Raw genomic sequence first — 8492 nt, 5'->3', positions numbered from 1 at the left:
AGTCTATTAGTCGATCTGTGTTGTTCTTTTGTGACCAATGTGTGTGAACCACAGTGACTCTTGCGTCAGCTGTTCAGGGCCTGCACGGCTCCGCAGTGTTCTTCGGACGAGCGCTAGTGTGCCCTGTTTGTGCTAGCGGGCCTGTACGATGTCGAGTGGTTAGTTCGAGAGAGCGTAAGTGTGCCCGATCGACAATAGCGAGAGATGTGACTTGTTTATTTATTAATACAAAGATGTACCTGGCGAACTGCAGGTTGGATGTATTTGATGCTGTGTATGTAATGTTCCCTTTGATTATAATTCCATTGGCTTCACTGTAATCACTTATTAAAGAATTGCCGATTCTCTTTTCTATGCCCGCGGGTACTCTTTACTATGCTGCCGAAAATGTGGCCACGCGGCGTCTTTGCAGTATACTTGCACTGACCGGCAGTTACGCTTGATGGAGAGCGAAGTGATTTTACGAATGAGCTTATGTTGCCGAAAATGTGGCTACGCGGCGTCTTTACAGTATACTTGCACTGACCGGCAGTTACGCTTGATGGAGAGCGAAGTGATTTTACGAATGAGCCTATGTTGCCGAAAATGTGGCTACGCGGCGTCTTTACAGTATACTTGCACTGACCGGCAGTTACGCTTGATGGAGAGCGAAGTGATTTTACGAATGAGCCTATGTTGCCGAAAATGTGGCTACGCGGCGTCTTTACAGTATACTTGCACTGACCGGCAGTTACGCTTGATGGAGAGCGAAGTGATTTTACGAATGAGCCTATGTTGCCGAAAATGTGGCTACGCGGCGTCTTTACAGTATACTTGCACTGACCGGCAGTTACGCTTGATGGAGAGCGAAGTGATTTTACGAATGAGCCTATGTTGCCGAAAATGTGGCTACGCGGCGTCTTTACAGTATACTTGCACTGACCGGCAGTTACGCTTGATGGAGAGCGAAGTGATTTTACGAATGAGCCTATGTTGCCGAAAATGTGGCTACGCGGCGTCTTTACAGTATACTTGCACTGACCGGCAGTTACGCTTGATGGAGAGCGAAGTGATTTTACGAATGAGCGTCGCCTCATGCCGTGTTGCGCTTAAATGTGCATGCGGCGTCTTCAGCGCCGGCAACAGTGTCGATGCGCGTCCCTTCCAGAAATTTTCCTTTGGCGAGAGAAAACGAAGCTTCTAGAAGTTTCGAAGGCGTCCCTTTTTTGTGAGTGCTGGCAGTAAATAATATTTCAAATCGTAAACTTGCTCGGACTTGCCGAGTTTTGTTTGTAAACATTTTCTCGAGTGCCCGCCTCGGTCCGCACGTGCGGATCAGCCTAGGCGCACGTGGTGGCCAGCCTTGCTGCACGCGCGGTCAGTCTAGGCGCACATGCGGTACGCCGGACTGCGCAAATGACCTTTCTTTTGTTTGAAATTCATGGGACTGCTTCAATCCCGAACAGCCAGACATTGCAGCACAATGGCGGTTCATCACGCACATTCAAACAGCGACGAATCTGCAAATATCGGGTCTGCTGGATATAAAGGGAAACAACACATTGACATAACATGGTCACAATTTATGTCAAGGGCACCAAGACACCCAAGGCCACCAAATCAACGAGGGCGGGAACTCTTCGCAGCGCCACATCCCCACAGATAAATAATGAATTTTCAATGAAAATAAAAACACTGTTTAAGCGCATTAAACTATTATAGACCCTCGATGAACAATATGCCACACCTGTACCCAACATCACAGTAGATGAACTCTCAGACTCGCCTACTTAGAGATCATCTGGCCAGGGGATCAAGAAGATCATGAATATCTTTCATCAGATGCCTTTAAAAGAGAAAGCGTTCAATACACTACCACGCAAGGTATCATCAGCACGCTTCACCAACGATACATGGTCGGATGCAACGAGCACGAGCCCTCAGTACCTCTAATAAAAACAACTGGGAGCCGTCTACCAGTGTTTAAACTCCCCAAATTTTCCGGAAAACAAGAAGACTGGGATGGATTCAGTGATCTCTTCACGGCACTCGTCCTGGACAACAAAGACATCACTGGGGTGGAAAAATTACATTACCTATACACCTCATTAGACGAGTCAACTCTGCCATTACTAAAGGGACTCCCACTAACCAACGAATCATTATAGCCAGCATGGGAGCTGCTTAATGAGCAGTAAAAAAATCAACGTCATCCAATTCGTTCCCGCCTTCTTAAACTATTCTCCCCGGTAAAACCAGTGAAAGGTGACGCAGACACTCTAGAGAACCTGGCCAAAAGATCAGAAGAGACAATTAAGCACCTCCTCTCCTTGAATATCCTGCCAGACTTATGGAATTACATCCTGGTACATCAAATTTCACTCTACATCTACTACTTACCCGCGATTAGACCAATTAAAAACGTTCCTCGCAACCAGGGTGAGGTCACTACGACAAGGTGAAGAGCTGATTCAGCCCTTTGCACGCTCACAGAAACCTGCACCGATGCATTCTCAATTGATACGATCCTTGTCAAAAAGGTCCTCCAACTGTTATCAATTATCTGTAAAGAAACCTCTGTCAAATCCATCTTCAGTTCGAGATAAAAAAAAGGCTGTTCATATTGCGACGGAGAATACCCCATCTACTTCTGTGATCAATTTAGGAGTAAATCCGACGTAGACAGACGAAGAATTGTAGCAGAGAGAGGACTCTGCGTGAACTGCTTATATCATCGCGACGGCAGCCTTTGCGGTTCAAGCTTGAAATGCAAGAAATACCAAAAATTCCACAACACTGCATAGTACTACATGGCAGGCGGCCATGGCTAAAGCCATGCTTTAGCAAAATGGCGTGCGATTCATGCAACGTGCACGAACAAAATAAAATGACTACATTAATGTGTTCCAAGACAAAAGTGACATCCCTCTTGCTAAACATTTCTTGCCGAACCACCCTTGCTGAACTGTGCTGGCGGCTAACATCTTGCCGTGACCCGACCACAGCGAACAGATCTAACCCTCTAACAGTAGAAGCTATGGCACACGGGTCTCGGTCTGCCCTCAGCAGGACCGCCATGGAACGGCCGGTATTTTCAGCAAAGCCGCCACGGAACGATCAAGCCTTAGGTTCGTGTGCGTATTCAAAAGGCTCATACGCTCATTGTAATATCACTTCGCGCTCACTCAAGTGTAATTGCCGCTTAGTGTTTCAGTATTCTGTAAAGAAGACAAGTGGCCATATATTCAGTATTCAAATTAATAATACACGTGTGCATTAATAAAGGGAAATCGGCAGATTTAGAAGTAATTGCAGTGAAGCCAAAGGAATAGTAATTAAAGGAGACACCAGCTACGCAGTAAATCAACACACTTTGTCGGCAGTTTACAAGGTACATCTCCTTATATTAGTAAATAAGCTAGGCACGGGCAAACTTACGCTTTCTCGAATTAATACTTCGAAACCGTACAGGCCACAAGGGTCGATCAGGCAAACTTACGCTCTGTTGAATAAACGCTTCGACACCGTACAGGCCCTCAAAAGTCGACACAATTGACGCAACACGTCAATTACATTGTTGTTACACCCAGACAACAATTTTCATAACAATCAAGTCCTTCAGAGCTCAAAGGCATGTCACTAATGATTCTTGCGTGTGACTAGTTTTCAACTGCTCCCATCATAATTAAACCATAATTTATTACGCACCAATATCCATCAAAACTTCTTACACTCTATCAAGTTTAGTTATTCCTTCTACTAAGCATACTTGATTCAAACACCATCTTCTCATGCTCTTTTATGAGCATGATCGACTACACAGGCTGATATTTACAACATCAGCATAACCTCAACTTTCAAGATACACAGTCATACCCATGTTTAGACTGTCTCGATGGCAATACATCCAACAATGTGTACAACACTTTTGGTCACACTGGTTACCTAACTATCTACAACAACAACAATCAATATCGAAATGGCATCACCCATGAAATCATATCAAGGGAACTTCCTTGGTACTCATTACCGATGAGCGCTCATCACTAGCAAGTGAATACTCGCTCGAGTAATAAAAACACATCCCGGTAGTACGGACGAGAGTAGTTACATTAAAAACAGCTGCTACCACCATGGTAAGGCCAGTTCATAAGCTTGCCGTGCTACCAATCCCTGAAGGACAAATTTCATCATCAACAAATTGAATGTTCAGGATTGCGGCAACTTAATTGAAGTTTAAAATTATTTGTTCTCTATCATACTTTTATTACTATCTGTCGCAAGTTCATTACACAATTATATAAAGAACAGAAATAACTTTCTTGATGAAAAAAAAAAAATTTAACTTTCAAATAAATTATACTTACACAACTTAATTTCATTTATTCGCAATAATAATGTCAATAAACACTAATAATCTCAATATTATTGCATCATTATAAAAATAGATAATATTTTAATCTTATCAATTCAAATTATAATTTTGAAAGTTTAAAATTGTTATTATTATTATTATACATAAATAATATATATTATATTTCTATTAGTTAATATATTAGTATTTTAACTAAAAAATTGTATTATTAAATTATTATATTTTGTTATTAATTTATTACAATCGTTTAGAAACTGACTACCTCAAAAGTGTTTTGAGAAAAAGAAAAAAGAAAAATTCATGTCAATTAAAGTATCAATCTAAAAAAGTTTCACTTCGTAAAATAATTTACAAGATATAAAATAATTTGTTATTAATAATTTAATAAATTGATATGGATAGATACTGTTCGAGATTGTGAGAACATTTTTTCTTGCCACAACTTCCCACGGACTTGTTGTTTACTACCAAAAAGACGTAGATTCTGAAAGGGTATCAGATATATGTAAAATATCAAGTATAAAACATTTCCTAAATTTCACTGCAATCCAAAACCCTGCACGTGCGACAACAAGCAATAGGTGTACGCGCGCACTCGGCATCTTAAGACTATGCTTACATTGTTCTTAACTACACCGAATCTTGCCGATCGCGCTAGCGAATCGACCAGGCCCTAGAGGATCCCTCATCTAGCTAAGTCCCAGAGAAGGGAGAGATTACCAATAATAAAAGCTCTCCCCTTTCCGACACTTTCCCGATTAGCATATTCAAGACTAAACCAGGAAGGAAGTGGAAATGAAGGCGTGCATGATCCATCATGCTGCCCAAAGTCAAACTCTGATTGGATACAGGAAAGAAGAAAGGGTCCCAAGTGGAACCGGGTCAGTGAACTATTTAAGAGGGACAATGCAATGTACCGACACGTATTCTCACCACAGATAAGTCACGACTATTCTCAAGAAGGAGGAACAGTGAAAAGTCGTTCAGCTGAGTTTTGTAAAAATAGCTTTCATTCTGTGATTCGCGACCACAGATACAGATAATCTCGCCAAACAAATAAGGCCCAAGGAACCAGATTTTCGTCATCTCAAGAAAGAGAGGCAAAAAAGTTCAAGTGCAAGCAGTTAGCGCATGGAACTTCACCTTCACGCCCGTGAGAGAAAAGAAGGAATAACACTACAACTTCAAGTAAGTCGGCATTAGTACCAATTCCTCGCAGTTTAGCGAGCATTTAGTTAAAGCATTTAGTGTCTAGAAGCTTCCCGCGCATGCTCATTACGCAAGACAAGCAACTCGCGCCAGAAAGTGGATTTCCGCAGATTTCCTCTAACCTCAATCTTAGGCTCGTGCGCACTCACACGACTTATCATTAGAGGCACTGCAACACTTGCCAAGATCACGTCGCAGAGAAGAACAGTTGTGCTCGTTCAAGAGCACAACAAACAGTCCTAACCTCTCAAGTGATTAAAAAAAATTCAACCTCTCAAGTATTTAAAAAAGTGACAATAGTTTATAGCCTATTTCTTTCCACAATAAATCATTATTTAACACGTTTCGTCCAGATGATCAAGAAATTCACAACCCTCTGGTTCTCCAATAGAATTATATCACAACAACACATAATTATTGAGAAACGTAAAGTTTATTTATAACTCATCACAATTAATCATCTTTAAATTGGAAATAAATTGAAATTAAATGGAATAACAGCAATAAGAATTATATGTGTTAATTATTGAATCAGTGCATTAACCCTTCCACTTGCCCACGCATTCACCCACACAACATCTAGTGGTTTCTTAGTTAATTCTACACATTTGGTTGACGAGCCGGATTAGTGGAATTAATTTTTAAACAGTTACAAACAATAATATGTCATAAATATTAACAATAATTAATATTTTTATATTATGCACATATGTATCATAGTATACATGTATAAGATGATGTAACAATTTTAATAATGAATTATGATATTTGTAAATCAAATATACTTATTGTAATCTCTTTTATAATTACAATATTGGTAGGTATTATTACAATTTTTGTACCTACAAAAGGTATTATTACAATTTTTCAATAATCCTATAATTGAATTAAATTTGCAAAAAATTTTATAATACAGTATTATGTATTTGAAGATTATAAACAATTTGTTAATTGGATTATTATTTCTTAGTTTATAATATAAATAAATATATACTTATAAATATATTTAAAGATATTTATTAAAGTAAAATATGTTATCAACTGTCAACTAAAGTGAACCAAGGATCTTTATTTTATTCTATTGAATATAAATTAAATTAAATTTTTTATAACTAATTATATAAGCTTTACATAAACTGACGATTGTAATCGCAATAAAATACTATATAAAATATTTTAAAATGTATGCATACTATTTTTTACAGATAATTTCAAAATAATACTTTTTTAATACGATATAGTACTATTGTTAAAAAATTAGCTTAATGTGTATATTTTTTGCAGTACTCTAGAAGGTATTGTGATAAATTAAATATTAACACTGAAATTCATTTTTAAATAATTTAGTTGGTATATTTTTTAATTTATGAAAATCTTGCAATTTATACATATTATATTATTTTACATTAATGAAACAAATTAATGTATTTTTACAAAAATAATTTAAAGACTATATAATAGAAAATGTTATAAAATTTATAGTAGCATTTTAATAAAATAATATAATTTTCATTTTTAGAATTAAATTTCTAACAACATGTAATGAAAATAATTAAAACATATTATAATTCTAGTTTACTATTGCATAAATAAATTGAATGCTGTTCTGTATTTAGAAATAATTATGATACAAGTATTTTTATTTTTATACATAATATATTTAAAAAAAAACAATTTCGTTCATTGTTCAAACATATATATTTTATATTTTGTAACATAAAATTGGTAAAAATTTTGTAAATAGGAAAAAGTAATTATTTATTGAAATTCTAATAACATTTATAATTGATAAAATAGGAATTATAATAACCTTTTGATATTGATTGAAATGTAAAAAAGGAATTTTTAAAGTATTTTTTATTATTAAGAAATATAGTTTTTAATATTTAATAAAAATTAATATTTTTATTTAATTTTGAACATTTTATGATTTCTAAATATTTTAATTTTTTTATTAAGCTTGGCGGCTAAGAAAAACATACATATCATTTACACGTATATTTTTACTTCAGTATTGACAAAATTTTTGCATGATTTTAAAAATAAAACATGAAACTTGGTAGTAGAAAATGAAAAAAATGAAGATCTGTTTAATTGAAATCTAGGTTTGGTATTATATTCTGAAAATTTATCAGTGAAACTACGACAAAAAATAAGTAACTTTAAAAATACTGAAATGATTTTATTATTTTAGGCATAATTATAATTATATATTAAATAAAAATATAAAGAAAAAGCGATTTCTTTTATTAATATTTTTGAATAAACTACATGATCAAATAATTTATTTCATAAATTATTCAATATAGGTTTATATTTTTGAAAAGAGAAATAAATAATTATAAGCTTACAAATATGTATATATATATTTGTTTTTCAAACAGGTACTTAAATGTTATAATATAATAACACTATATTTTATTCTAATATTTTGAAAGTTTTAAGTTTCGGTTTCAAAAAATATATTGGTTATAAAAATGAAATACAGATACTTGTGTCAGGATATATACTTATACTGTTTAAATATACAAAACTAATAATACTTGTCATAATTCTGTTGATAGCAATTTTTTAATTTTACGTAAAGATAAATTTAAATGTACAACAATACACTTTTTATTATAACTTACATTATAAAATAATGAATGTAATTTATTTTAATATATATAGATGATAAAAATACAATAATTTTACAAAATAATTTTTGTAAATTTTTTGGAATCATAATGGAAATAATAAAAATCATAATTTCCTTAATACGAAATTGTTAAATTATAGCAGTTATATTTAATTGTTTATTTATTTGTTTATTTATTGTAGTTATATTTAATAGTTATATTTAATAATTTTTTACAAGATTTAATACATTAAACATTTATTCATTTTTGTTACAATATTGATTTAATTAATTTAATTTTTTTATTATTAT

The sequence above is a fragment of the Ceratosolen solmsi genome, unplaced genomic scaffold (assembly GCF_000503995.2).
Source record: "Ceratosolen solmsi marchali unplaced genomic scaffold, CerSol_1.0 scaffold5, whole genome shotgun sequence".
Lineage (NCBI taxonomy): Eukaryota > Metazoa > Arthropoda > Insecta > Hymenoptera > Agaonidae > Ceratosolen > Ceratosolen solmsi.
The sequence above is the reverse complement of the archived record's forward strand: the minus strand, read 5'-3'. Positions refer to the sequence as shown.